Source organism: Sciurus vulgaris (assembly GCF_902686455.1).
Source record: "Sciurus vulgaris genome assembly, chromosome: 16".
Taxonomy (NCBI): Eukaryota; Metazoa; Chordata; class Mammalia; order Rodentia; family Sciuridae; genus Sciurus; species Sciurus vulgaris.
Window position 1 is genome coordinate 12,641,438 of NC_136477.1, and position 14,415 is coordinate 12,655,852.

A 14,415-nucleotide genomic window follows, 5' to 3' on the forward strand; every position below is an offset into this window, starting at 1 on the left:
ATCTCCTGGCCCGGCCCCTTCCTCCCTTTCCCATCCTCCCTCTCCTCCTCCCTCTCCCTCTCCTCCTCCCCTCCCCCTCTCCCTCTCCTCCTCCCCCTCTCCTCCTCTCCCCCTCTCCCTCCCCTTCTCCTCTTCCCCTCCCCCTCTCCTCCTCCCCCTCTTCTCCTCTCCCCCACTCCCTCCCCCTCTCCTCTTCCCCTCTCCCTCCCCCACCCCCTCTCCCTCTCCTCCTCCCCCTCTTCTCCTCTCCCCCACTCCCTCCCCCTCCCCCTCTCCTCCTCCCCCTCTTCTCCTCCCCCTCTACTCCTCTCCCCCACTGCCTCCCCCTCTCCTCTTCCCCTCTCCCTCCCCCTCCCCCTCTCCCTCTCCTCCTCCTCCTCTTCTCCTCTCCCCCACTCCCTCCCCTTCTCCTTCTCCCCCTCTCCCTCCCCCTCCCCCTCTCCCTCTCCTCCTCCCCCTCTTCTCCTCTCCCCCACTCCCTCCCCCTCTCCTCTTCCCCTCTCCTTCTCCTCCTCCCCCTCTTTTCCTCTCCCCCACTCCCTCCCCTTCTCCTTCTCCCCCTCTCCCTCCCCCTCCCCCTCTCCCTCTCCTCCTCCCCCTCTTCTCCTCTCCCCCTCTCCCTCCTCCTTCCCCTTTCCTTTTCCCTCTCTCCCTCCCTCTCCCTCCTGCCCAGCTGCCATGAGCTGAGAAACCTTCCTCTGGTGTCCTGCCCGGTCACCAAGATGTTCTGTCTCACGTTGGGCCCGGAGTAATGAAGCCAGCCGACCATGGACTGCACCTCTGAAACCATGAGCCAAAAATAAACGGCTCCTCCTCTAAGTTGTGCTTTTCAGGTATTTTGGTCACAGCAACAAAAACAAGCTGACTGACATGGCTGTTGAGTCAGACCAGACGGCTCTCTCCAGGGCCACCAGAAGGCACCGGCAGAACCCTGAAGCAGCCACTGCCTGCGTGTCTTCCTCATGCACACGTTCAGCCAGTGCCACCTCCTCACGCATGGGGCAACTCTCATTAAACTCCTACTGTATGCGTTGGACATCTGAGCAACCGACAGGCATGTTCTCATTTGATCCTCAAAATGACCCTATCAGGTAGGCCTGTCATGGTCCCCACTGGGGAACGGAGGCACGGGTGACTCAGCCAGTCCCAGGCAGGGCTGGCGTCTTCGTTAAAACCCAGCTGTGTGTCCAGTGTGCTGATTCTCTCACTTCCAACCTGACAGGCAGTAGGTGGGTTGGTACCCCCTGGCTCCGTGGAAGGTGGCTTTGTCTTCGTGATCTGCACCAGTGGCAGGGCCATCCCCTGCCATAGGGAGGGTCCAGTCTGGCTGGAGAGAAAAGGTCTCACTAGCCTGATGTCAGCAGGAGAGAGGGCTGGGGCGCCTGGGAAGCCTCGGTTCTGTCCAGAGGGGTTCTGGGAGACGCGGGGCTGCCGTTGATGAAGGGCACTCTCCACTCTCCCTGTGCCCTGGCCTGCCAGGGGCTGGCCCTCGGGAGGCCCTGAGAAACATGGCCGCCTTGCTCTTGCCGGGAAGCCCTCGGGAGCCTTGGCACTGGGCCTGGCTGTCTTCCTTCCCTCCTGTGGTCACCTCCCAGGGCTGCTGGAACAAAGCACGGGAAGCCGGGTGCCTTAGCGCCACAGGGCCTTATTCTGTCAACAGTGCCCGGAGGTCATCAGGCTGGAATCACGGTGTTGGCCAGGCCGCGCCCTCTGACACCTGTAGGGGAGGGTCCTCCCACGGTTCCGTGGCTCCTGCTTCCCGGTGGATGCCACCCGTCCTTGGGTTCCGTGGCTTGTGGTTGCCTGACTCTCGTGTCTGCCCCCACGTCCCTTGGCCTCCTCCCGCACTTTCCCGTGCCTGTGTTTCTCTTCTCATGAGGATACCAGTCATCTGGGAGGAAGGCCCTGCCCTACTGGAGCGGGAAGACTTCATCCTAACTCATCACACCTGCAGAGACTCTGAGTCCAAATAAGGCCACATGCGGAATCACCGAGGGTTGGGACTTCGACATTTGTTTTGGGGGACACAATGTAACCCATGATACAGACCCTCCTCAGTAGTCACTCCCCTGCCGTCTCTTCCTGAGTCTGCTTGGGGACCCAGTGCAATGCATACCCTTCTCCTAGTAATGAAGGCCAAAAAGCCCGTTTTTTTGTTTGTTTGTTTGTTTTTATGTTGTAGTTCTGGGCCTCCATTTATATTCTGTTCATTAATAACAAAAACAAATAAACAAAAAACCTCAGTGACCAGTGGCCCTATCCTGAACATTTTTGAGATGCATAAGAATTCCTTATCATCACTGGGCATGGTGGTACACTCCTGTAACCACAGCACCTTGGGAGGCTGAGGCAGGAGGGTGGCAAGTTCAAGTCCAGCTTCAGCAACTCAGCAAAGCCCTAAGCAACTCAGCAAGACCCCGTCTCTAAGTAAAAATAAAAAGGGCTCGGGGTGTGGCTCAGTGGTGAAGCACCCCTCGGTTCAATCCCCCGGATCAAGAAAAAAAAAATCCTTATCATCATTTGCGAATCCATTGGACTGCAAGGATCAAAATACATGACCTCAACAAAAAGATCGCTTTTTCCCTACAAAACAAGCTGGAGTGAGGTTCCTGGTACTGCTGGAGGCCAGCAGCCTGATGACACTGAGCTCAGCATCACCCAGATTTCCTGGCCTGTCAGTCCCTTACGGTCACTTGTGTGACCATTATCACATGAATTGCTAGTTTAAATTCCCACTTTGTAGATGAAATGATTGAGGCCACGTGGTAATCACATGCCTGTCCTTCCTCAAAACACCCACCAGAGGTCTACTTGGGTGTCATGGACCTGAAGAGTATCACACAACCACCTCTAGTCGCAAGGGAGTCTGGGAAGCAGGCGCTCGGCAGGGTGCATTGCAAGCAGCGCCCTGTGAGCAGGGAGGCTGGGGAAGGGCCTCCAGGCCCACACTGTCTGTGCACACCCTCAGGACCGGCGCTGTGCTGCAGGCTCTGTCTGCGCGGTCCTGTGTTGCTAGGACAGAATGCGGCAGAACAGACAATTGATAAGGAACAGACATTTATTTCTCACAATTCACAAGACGGGGAAATCCACCACCAAGCTGCTGGGCTCTGGTGAGGGCCTTCTGGCTGTGTCATCCCACGGCGGAATGTGGAAGGTCAGGAGACGGAACTTGCAGGCTCAAGCCCTTTTACGATGACGTTAATCCATTCGTGGGGGCAGAGCCCTTCATGACCCAAACACCCCCACTAGCCCCGATCTCCCAATACTGTTGCACTGGGAATTATGTTTCCAACATGTTTTTGGGGGACACATTCCAGGCCTCAAGGTAAATGGTAATATTATTATTATCATCATCATTTTGTTTTGGGGTCTTGCTATGTTGCTCAGATTGGTTTCAAACTCCTGGGCTCAAGTGACCCTCCTGCCTCAGCCTCTGGAGTAACTGGGATTACAGGCAGGTGCCACTGCACCTGGCTGTTAATTATTTCTATAAAACAATCATAGTGGCATTTTTTTAAATCTCATGGAATATTCACATCTGTGAGACATATACTATAATCATCCTATTTCATAGATGAAGAAAACAGACTAAGACAGCTTCCATAGTACCTCACTCATTCATTCATTTAACAAATATTTATTGAACATTTATTATGTGCCAGGTCATTTGGACACTCAGGATATAGGGGTGAATAAAACTAATACTACCCCTTTGGTATTAGCTCCCTGGAGGGAGGGTTAAAGTTCTAGCTGGGTGGGGAGGATACTCCCCAAATAATACAAATCACATTAGTTCCGTGGGCCAGACACTGTTCTGTCAGCTTGCCAGTCACTAAATCACTCATCCAATAGCTGAGGAGCCAGGTTTTATTACTATTTACATTTTATAAATGAAAGGACTGATGCACAGAGAAGTTAAGTGACATACCCAGGGTCACACAGCTAATAACTGTGAAGCCAGAATTCAAACCCTGGCCGCCGAGTTCCAGAGCCTGAGTTCAGGTAGGTAATATAATGGCAGGTGGCAATAAAAGAGGTGACAGAAATTGATTTGACTCAATGGAGTGATCCCATAGGATCAGGTATTGCTAGGTGGCCGGGGAAGTTCTCTCTCTCTCTCTCTGGTACTGGGAATTGAACCCAAGGGTGCTTAACTCCTGAGCTGCATCCCCAGTCCTGTTTATTTTTTATTTTGAGAAAGGGCCTCTCTAAATTGCCGAGGCTGGCTTTGAACTTGTGATCCTCCTGTCTCAGCTTCTCCAGCTGCTGGGATTGCAGGCTGTGCCAACACCCCTGCCCCCGCAGGCAGGGAAGTCCCTTCTGAGGTGACATGTGAGCCCAGGCCTAAATAAAAGGAAGGGGGAGGCATGAGGCTCTGAGGAAAGAGCCCATCAGCAGGAAGTACCAGAGGAGGGAGCATAGGGACTTCCGTACCCTGTTTGCACACGTGCCCTCCTTCCTTTCAACATCAGGACAGTCCTGTGTGTGAGATTTCTATAATTACTCTCATTTGACAGATGGGGAAACTGAGGCTCTGGGCAGTTAACTGAGCTGCCCAAGGACGCACAACCAGGAAAGTGGTGGAACTCAGATCTGAACCCAGCTGTCCAACTGCAAGGGAGTGAAAGGGCAGCAGGCAGGGAGGACTGCCTGGAGGAGGCAGGAAGTCACCCAGTCTCAAGGAGGCTGCTGGGAGGAAGGACAATAATGCTCTGACTGCAGCAAATAAGCAGGTTCCCCTGGCAGTTCTTCCAGGACGGATTTCTAGGCGCTATGCCTTGGCCGGCCCTGCCTAGAATTTCTCCAGCCCCCTCTTCCTTAAGCCCAAGCAGCAAGAAGAGCTTCATTAGCTCCTCAGAGGCCCCAGTAGCCCTAGGGGGATGAAAAGGACCCGAGAGGGGAGCCGTCCTAATTTTGGCACACCTGGCAGGGGGCCCAGGCCACTGAAAGCGAAGCGGCTGGGGCCGGCTGGGCAGGCCCCTTCATTGTGCCGGCTGGATCCGCTGTCTGGGCTTCAAATGCAAAACCGGAGTGGGGGGCGGGGGGTGCCGGTGGCCTCTGCTCCTCCTTTAATAGACCAAAGGACTCTGGCGGCTTAGCTCTTTTTCCTAATTTAAAGATATTTTCAGGCGTTTGGGAGCTCCCCTATGGTGAAGCAGGAAGGTTGGAATGGGGGGGCCTTGAAACTCTCATCCTGGTTGCCCACGGAGGAAGAGGCTAGGAGGGGGGCGACAGGTTGGCTTGGGGCCAAGGGTGGGGCACTTGGGAGGTAAAGAGGCCCGTGTAGACTCTCCGGTGCCCCAGTTTCCCTGCCTGGAACCTCTGCCTGTCACCGCGGAGGCAGACGGGTGCAGTCTCCCTCAACATCCACGGCTGCTAAGGGGGCTCTCTGGGGGTCAGCCCTGGAGGACTCGGGAGACAGATGACTTGGAAGACAGATGGAGGAGGCACGTTCCCTCTCAGTCTGGCACCCCTGATGCCAGGGTGGGAAGGAGGGTAGGGATGCAGGCCAATGGGTGCAGCCACTCCATGTAGGAGGATGGGGCTCCTGGGCGCCTCTCCACCGAGGAAGAGAGCGCGGAGCCAGGAATGCGAAGCGGCGCCGGCGGGGTGGGCCTGCCTTCCCTCGGGCCGGCCGGGCTGCGCTGTGTCCTCCCCCTGCCCTCCCCGTCCCGCCCCTGCGGCTCTCCGGCGCGGGCCGGGACCCCAGCTCCCTTCCTCGCCCCGCCACCCCGTTCCCCCGCCTCCCACGGTGCCGCCCCCGGGCTGCCTTTCGCGTCCCCCCTCCCGGTTCCCAGCCCGCGCCGCTCCCGCCCTCCTCCCTCCGACTGGCTCCCGCCTCCCCGCCGCCGCCGGCCCTCCGCCCGCCCTCGCTCGCTCGCTCCCGCTCCCCTTCCCGCCGGCACCCCGGCCGCTTCCCACCTTCCCGGGCAGGACGCGGGCCGCGCGCCTCCCCCGCCCTCCGCGCCCCTCCCCCCCGCCGCCATCTTGCAGGGGGCCGGCCGGGCGCCGCGCAGGCCGCGGAGACAATGCACCTTTCACCAAGCGCCCCCTGCGCGCCCGGAACGCTGGCGAAGCGCCGCCTGGACCTCGCAGGAGAGGGGCCTCTCCCGCGCCGCTGCCCACCCGGGGCGCCCAGCGGGGCCCGAGCCGCGGCCACCCCGGGGCGGGACACGGGGACGCGGCCATCGACGACTGGGCCGCGAGCGCTGCGGCTGCACCGGGCTGGCTCCTCAGAAGTGGGCGTCGCGCGGCCGGGCAGCCCCGGCCCGGCGGAGGGCACGGCCTGACCTGCACCCGGACGGCGCCACCCGCCCGGCGGCCCGGCCGTGCGCGTCTTGGGAGCCACGTGCCCCGGAGCCCGCGCGCCCCGCCCGCGTCCCCCTCGCCTCGTCCATCTTGCCACCTCGCTCCCCGCCTTTCCAGCGCCCGCCTCCCTTCCTCTCCGGTCCCCTCCCCGGCTCCCCGCTTTCCCTTCCCTGCTGAGCGCTCCCGGCCCGCACACCTGCCCCGCGCGCTCGGGGCCCGGTGGCTGGCGGCTCGGTGCTGCTTCCTGGGGAGGCCGGTTCGCAGCCAGGGGAGGTGCGGGAGCGACTGGGGAGGGGGCGGGGGGACGACACGCGCGCACGTCCCGGAAAGTGACGGCGGTGCTAATGGACTGTCCAGGCAGGCCGGCAGCGCCCGACCCAGCGCCTCACCGCCCGGGATAACCAGCAGGGCCTCCTGGCACTCCTGAGGGTCCGTGGACCCCTGTCATCTCTGACAGGCCTAAAAGGGACCCTCCCGGAGAGGGGGGCACAGCTGGGGCGCCTCTCATTCATCGCCTCTGGGTCTGTGTAGCTTGCTCCCTGTCTGAGCTGTTGCCCAAGAGTAAGTAGTTACCCTTAGGACAGAGATTCGGGTTCCCCTATAGCACCACCCAGACCCCCACGTCTCCAGGTGTTCTGAGGTTACATCACCCGCAACATGACATTTTTCCTTTAAGTGGAAGAAAGTCACACTTGGGTGTTCTTGTCCTCACCCCATTTCATGACTGTGTGACCTCTCTGTGATCGGCTCCTCTATGGTAGGTGGAGACTGATAATAGTCATTGTCATCCAAAGAGGAACCCAAATTCACTCAGTTGAGGATGATAACTGTCTTCAACGGAGAGCCCTGAATTCACCTGTTTTCTGTGCAGTCACCCAGGTCCTGCCCCATCACTGCTTGCTGGGATTTACCTTGGCCAAGGTCTCTGCTTCTGCCCTCTTCTCTCAGGGGTCCCATGGAGGCCCAGAGGGACCTTTGAAAACACAGCGGAGTTCATGTTGCAGCCTGGTTTAGGTCCCTCTCCCGTGGCTTATTCTGGGCCAGCTACACTAAGCCTTTGCAGGAGCTGTGCCCACCCCTTGGAACCTCCTTCTTAGATCTCAGGAGGCACACTGCCCCTTTCCTCAACCACCTCCAGGTCAGCACTCCTAGTCACTCCCCCCAACCCCTTCCCAGCTCTTCTACTCTGATGTTGCCTATTTATTTGTTTTCGTCTGCCTTGCTGCTCCCCCTGAATACAATCTCTTCTTTAACCTTGATCCTTGTCCTCTGGAGTGTGGCCCACAACCTCTGGCACCTACTAGATTTTCAAATATGTGTTGCACGAGGGAACTAAATAAATAAGAATGTTGCGAGCACCTAAGGATATAACTAATGTAAGTCCTTGGCATGTCACCGACATTCAATAAGCCAGGGCACCTGCCTTCTTCATGAAGTTGGAACTGGAAAAGGATCTGTGGCTGCCCAGCTCAGGACTTGGGAGATAATTTCAAGGAGGATAATTACAAATACCAAGAGAGAGGTATTTGCAATACATATTCTGACAAAGGACTCATCCACAATAAGCAAAGAGTTCCTACAAATCAATAAGAAAAAACAATCACATTTATAGAATGAGAAAAGACTTGAGCAACTAATGAGAGGATAGCAAAACGGCCAATAAACACATGAAAAGATGCTCAACATTAGGGAAATGCAAACAGAATGAGACGCTTCAAGGAACCCATTAAGATGCCCCATTGATTCAGGAGTCTGAGGCAGGAGGATCACAAGTTCAAGGTCAGCTTGCATAACTCAGCAAGACCTCTATCTCAAAACAAAATAAAAAGAGCTGGGAATGTAGCTCAACGGTAGAGCATGTAGAGCACTGTGTACCACGTATGAGGAGGGCCTGAGTTCTGTCCCCAACACACACACACACACACACACACACACACAGACACGCACGTGCACGCGGAATAATAGGTAGTAATTTTCAAAGATTTCCATCACGGAGAGTCATTCCATCATGGCAAAACTCTTTTTGTAAAGTGTGGATGCTTTTCCGGTGAGAGGTGAGGCCTGTGTCCCCATCCCTTGAACATGGGTGGGTCTCGTCTCTGCCCTGACCGCTGCAGCGCACTGGCGGCTTGGTCGTAAAGACGTTCCCGGACCTCTCTCCCATCTTTGGTTCTCTCAGCATTCTCTTACTTACATGCCAAGCAAGCAAGCTGCCACCGGGTCTCACTCCGGTGCCTGGGGTTATTCCCTGGGAACCTACTCGCCCTATTGTGAGGAAGCCCAGGTGACATGAGGGGACCCGTGTTCCAGCCAGAGCCTCAGCTAGGTCTCACAGCCAGCCAGCCTCAGCCAGCAATCTCTCAAGGAGGATAGGGCCCTTTTGGGGACACTGGCCCCTGTCCGAGGCTGAGGCCCAGATACTGGGAAGTTCCCCCGGCCTCCCGTGCGAATCTTCAGATCCGTGTGAGGCACTACCTGATCACTGTGTTAAGCCTGAGTTTTGTGTCATTTGTTAAGCAGGATTAAGTCATTAATACAACAGGGAGGGAAGAAGCCAACAGAGAGAGCACATTAATGAGCAGGTGACAGCCGGCGGTGGGCACCTGGCCTGTCCTGCTGGGACCATGTGGATCATGAACCCCAGAGATGTCTCCGCAGGTGAGGAAGTTGGGCCATGTCCCTGGCTTCCTCCCCTCAGTGGAGGGGGCATCTCTGGGGGTCGTAACTGCCTCGAAGTTCAGACCCCAAATCTCTCAGGCTGGAGACGCTCTCTGGAGTAGGCGGGGCAAGCCTGTTCTGGCGAAACCAGTCCTCATGCCAAAGAAGACAGGCAGGCCCATCCGGGACTGCACAGAGTGCCATTTCGGGGGGACAGAGTGAGGGTCGGGGCGACAGGAAGACCAGCTGAATTTCCACAGTCTGGATCAGGAAGAGGGTCGTGTTTACGGGTTAGGACATAGTGACTTCCTGCTGACTGGAATCTACCTGGCTTATCTTAAGCCGATAGCAGAGTCAGGGGCATCCATGGAGCCAGGTCCAGCGGTGAAGCTGCCCACGCCACTCTGATGGTTGGTCTGTTGGAGTTTGCTGGAAAGGCTGCCGGAAATCCTGACCTGGGTTACTCTGGGGCAGTCCCGGTGGCCAGGGCTCCAGATGGCTGCGGCCACGTCAAGCTGGGTCCACAGGCACCTACGTGAGAACTGTCCACCAGAGCTTCAGGTGATGTCAGGAGACCCAGGAGAGCGGACGGGCATTGAGCACAATCACTACGTGTGCTTTAAACAACATCCCGTGACACACACTGTTCTGAAACCTGCTTTTATCATGTCGTCCTTTTGCTTTTCTGTGTGTGTGTTTGTGTGTGTGTAAGATAGAGAGAGAGGGAGAGAGAGAGAGAGAAGAAAGAGAGGCGGGCACTCTACACACCAGCCCTTTTTTTTCCCCTCATACGGGGTCTCACTAAGTTGCTGAGCCTGACCTCGAATATTTTTTGTAAATATTTTTTTAGTTGTAGATGGAGACAATACCTTTATTTTATTTATTTATCTGTTCACATGCAGTGCTGAGGATGGAACCCAGTGCCTCACACGTGCCAGGTAAGTGCTCTACCAGTGAGCTACAACCCAGCCCCTGGCCTTGAATTTTTGATCCTCCTGCCCCAGCCTCCTGGATAGCTGGGATTCCAGGCACCGGCCTCCGTGCCTGGCTTCATGGTATTGGTTTCTTAGGACTAGTGTAGTACATTGCCACTTACTTGGTGGCTTAAAACAACAGAAGGGTACTCTCTCACAATTCTGGAAGCCAGAAGTCTGAAATCGAGGTATTGGCAGGACCACGTTCCCTTGGGAAGCCTTGGGAGGAATCCTTCCTTATCGCTTCGAGTGGCTGCTGGGCTCAAGCGGTCCTCCCATCTCAGCCTCCAGAGTCTGGTGTGCCTCACCACCCCAGCTCCCTGTCCTTTCTCCGATAAGGACCTTTGCTGGACTTAGGGCCTTCCTTAAAAACCCAAGATATCTGCACCTCAAGATCTATAGCTTCATTCCCTCTGCAAAGATCCTAATCCAAGCAGGTACTAGGGGTCGGCACTGGGAGACAGCTTAGGGGCCACAACCCAAGCCACGCCAATCACAAGACATTCTACAGCTTTTTTTCTCCTATCTTTTTTAAGTTTCATTTTCCGTAATCTGGACCATCTTTCATTTACCCTGCTCGCCGTTGTTGACGCTTATCTTGTTGCCAACTGCTTCTTGGTACCGAGGTCCTGTCTGTACACATCTGACCCAGGAGGACAAATATTTAGCATATTATCAATAACTCAGGGTGTTCCCGCTGGTCAAGGGACTGGCTGGTGTTGAATTCTAAGCGGAAGAAATCAGTGACATGTTCCCCGTGCGGATGCCAAATCTCCTTTTCCTCTTCTTCCCCCTGGCGGGGGGAGGGGGCTCTTGGGGATGGGGTCCCCTGGTCCTCTGGCTTCCAGTGGGGGTCAGCCAACAGGAGATACTGGGAGGGGGTGGCAGGCGGGAAGGAATGGAGAGATCCACCTGCAGCCTGTCCGGGAAGCTGGTAGGCTTCTGACCCAGGCGTGGCCCCTGGGGGGTAATGGCTCCCGTGTCACAGGGGCCAGGGTCAGCTTGTGACATTTTTCTACAGTTTTCCTGGTCTCTCGACCTTGGCTAACTGCGGTAACCACAGAGCCTGCTTGCTATGGAGACCCCAACCACACGGGATTTCCTCTTGAGTCCCCCCAGCAGCTCAGTACCTGGGATTGACGTCAGGGGTGCTCTGCCACCAAGCTACGTCCCCAGCCCTTTTTTATTTTTTATTTTGAGACAGGGCCTTGATAAATTGCCCAGGCTGGCCTCAAACTTGTAATCCTCCTGCCTCGGCCTCCTAAGTGGCTGGAATTGTGGGTATGTTGCCACCATGACTGGCTTGAGTGTTTCCTCTGATAGAAAGGGTTATTTTAAAGAGAATTTAAAGATATTCAGCTTTCTTTTTTTTTTTTTTTCTTATTATAGGCGGAAAACAAAAAGATAATGAAGATGGCCTCCATTCTGAACTGGAAGAAAACACTATTGATCTTTTGACATTTATCTTTACAATCTTCCTCAGGGCAGAATTTCTGGGACAGACAGAGCTGGACCCGAGTCCCACCTTGACTGCTATAGGCTGTGTGATCTTGGGCAAGTTTCTCAACCTCTCTGAACGTCTGTTTCCTCATCCCTACATAGGATAATCATAGCGTTTACTTCATTAGATTACAGGGAGTTACAAATGCCCAGAGATTGATAAATGTTGGCTTATTATTATGTGTAGAAACAGTATCGTTTTTTGAAATCCCTGTTCAGATTTTCTATATAGATAGCAGGATCTCAGTTCCTTCTTTTTCTTCTGGCCTTATTCCCAGACCTGGAGCCTCAAGAGGTTCTTCCTAGGCTGACCTGGCATTTTTCCCCCAGTGCTGGGATTGAACCAAGGCCTTAAGCACCTAGGCACCTGCTTCACCCTGGGGCCACGCCCTTAGTCCGTGCCATGCTTTTTGAGATCTTATACTTTTTCTGAAGTCCCCTCACAACTTCAAGTGACTGTTTCTTTGAGCACTTAGGGAGTGCCAGGCAGCTCGCTAAATACTTGACAGACGTGATTTTTTAACTCTCCCATTTTACAGAAGGGGGAATGGAGGCACGGCTGTCACTGGAGGAAGAGGCAGGTTTCATTTCGGCCTTCACTGGCATGTCCGATGTGAGTAGCTGCCTGCTTCTGGTTTGGGTTTTTTATTTTTTATTTTTTAATTGTAGATGGACACAATACCTTTATTTAATTTATTTGTTTTTATGTGGTGCTGAGGATGGAACCCAGTGCCTCCGGGTGCTCTGCCACTGAGCCCCGGCCCCAGCCCCAGCCGTGTTACTATCATGTGTCAATTAGGAGTACACTGGCCATCAGTAAGCCATCAGCCCAATTGCACTTCAGGGAAATGCAGTCACCACCGTGAGCATGCAGACCTTGGGCCTTCAGGGCAGGAGGAGATCCCCTCCTTCCTGAGCTCACCCATCAGGGTCGCAGGCCTTAGACTGCCGTGAACTTTGTAGTGTGCACTTGAGGGCACAGGGCATTCCTGCACTTGGATGCTCAGTGAAGTTCCAGTTACATGTGCCAGAAAAATGTCCGGAAGACCACAGACGGTGTTTCTGGTGATGCCTTGTCTAGCAGGGGCGATCTGGGGGCCGCGCAGGAACGGGACCAAGGACGCAAGTCCAAGAGGCTAGGGACCGAAGTTCTGGCCCCAAACGCCTGCCCTGGAACCCCAGATTCGTCGTGCACTGCAATGTGATCTTGGAAGAGGGACCTCACGCCCCTGCCTCGGTATTCCCGTCTGTAAAGCAGACCTAGTCTTGCGGTGGGAACTGGGGAGCTATGTAAGGCTTCTGACAGTCACCGGCACCCAGCAAGCGCTCAATAAATGAGGGCAGCTATTATAATAATTTCCGGGGGCTCCTGGGGGGAGCGGCTGGGGGGAGGGTGCAGATTCCGAGCTCACAGAAGCAGAGCCAGGAGAGCCCAGGAGAAGCCTTGCAGCCGAGCAGCTGGCCTCTGCCCCACTTCAGAAGGGCTGCCTGGGGTGAGGTGTCCGCCCCACGCTGCTGCAGCCCCAGCGAGCCTGTTAATTGCCTCTCGGGGTCACGGGTCTGAAAACCCCCTCGGAGGGGATCTCTGCCCGGCCCTCGGCATATTCATCTCATCTAATCTCTCCGCAGGCGGGCGGGCCTCTAAATCCTCCTTAATTCTCGTTTCCTGCTTTCCTGGGCAGGAGGCCCCGGGCAGGGCTTAGCTCGCGGCGAGCGAGGGCTGGGAACTGGGGCGCTTCGGCGCTCGGCCCGCCCCGGTCACGGAGGAGGGTCCGCGCGGTGCGGGCGGCGGGACCCCCTGGGAGGGCGATGGGCAGGGGGGCCCCCACTCGGGCAGGCGCTGGCCCCTCCGGCCGGCCGTGGCCTCCACGGCCCCATCGGGGCTGAGGGCATCGCGGAGCTGGCCGGCCGCCCGGCTTTGCCGCTGGACGTCTCTCCTCGGAGGAGCCGCCGCTGCGGGAGGAGCGCCCGGCCCGGCCGCCTCGCTCTGCCGCGGTAATTAGGCTACGTCTGCGGAGGGCGCGCGGCTTTAACCCGACTTGCCTGCGCTTCTCGGCCCCCGGGCCATGTGGGTCGGGCGGGCTCCGTGGGCGCCCGGAGGCCGCGGTTCCCACCTTTGAAGTGAGCCGGGGCTGAGCGGCGGCGAAGCCAGGGCAAGGCAGCGGCTGGGCCGCGCGCGAGGCTCTGCAAAGCTCCGGGGACCCAGCAATCTGGACCCCCATCCCGCCTCCGGCACCCAGCGCTGGGGACCCTGAGCTGCTGACTTTGCCTCCTGGAGCTGTTTCCTGGCCTGTCGCCTGTCAGCTCCCTGCTGGGGTCGAGGCTGAAGGCGTGGCAGGGCCTCCTCCCCGGAGCTGTCCTCCTGGCCGACGCGGAGACGGCAGTCGACCGTGCGAGAGCTCCCAGTCCCTAGGTCCCGGGCTGCTGGCCGAGCACCTGCTCTTGCCCAGGTGGTTTGGCTGGCATGTCTCTGGGGAACCCAGAGGTGGAGTCTGGGCAGCTCTGCGGTCTCGTCCAAGGTCAGGGCTCCAGTGTGCCCTGCCCTGACTCAGTGGTCAGACGTCCCTGGTGCACACCTGATATGTGTGTAGCACACCTGGCAGACACTTTTAAGACTTCCAGCCCCTGGTCCATGTTGGTTCTGCTCAACCAACGTCAGAGGCATCCGACACCTGAGGCCATTTTTCCAGATGAAACAGAAAGTTGGGAAGGTGACAAGAGCGCTGGTTGTGGGCCCTGTCTCAAGCACTTCACATTTATGAACTCAGTTTTCACAAAATTGTGACTCGGAGGCCATTAGTGCTATGGGCCAAGTTTGTCCTGCTGTCCCCCTTGTGGGCACAAGGTAGAACTGTGCTTCCTACCTACCTTGTGAAGGACGCGATCACGTGGCTGGTTCTAGCCAACCAGATGTAAGTAGACCTGACTTCCATCATTCCCAGTCTGGAGCAGTTAATTGCTTGTGCGATAT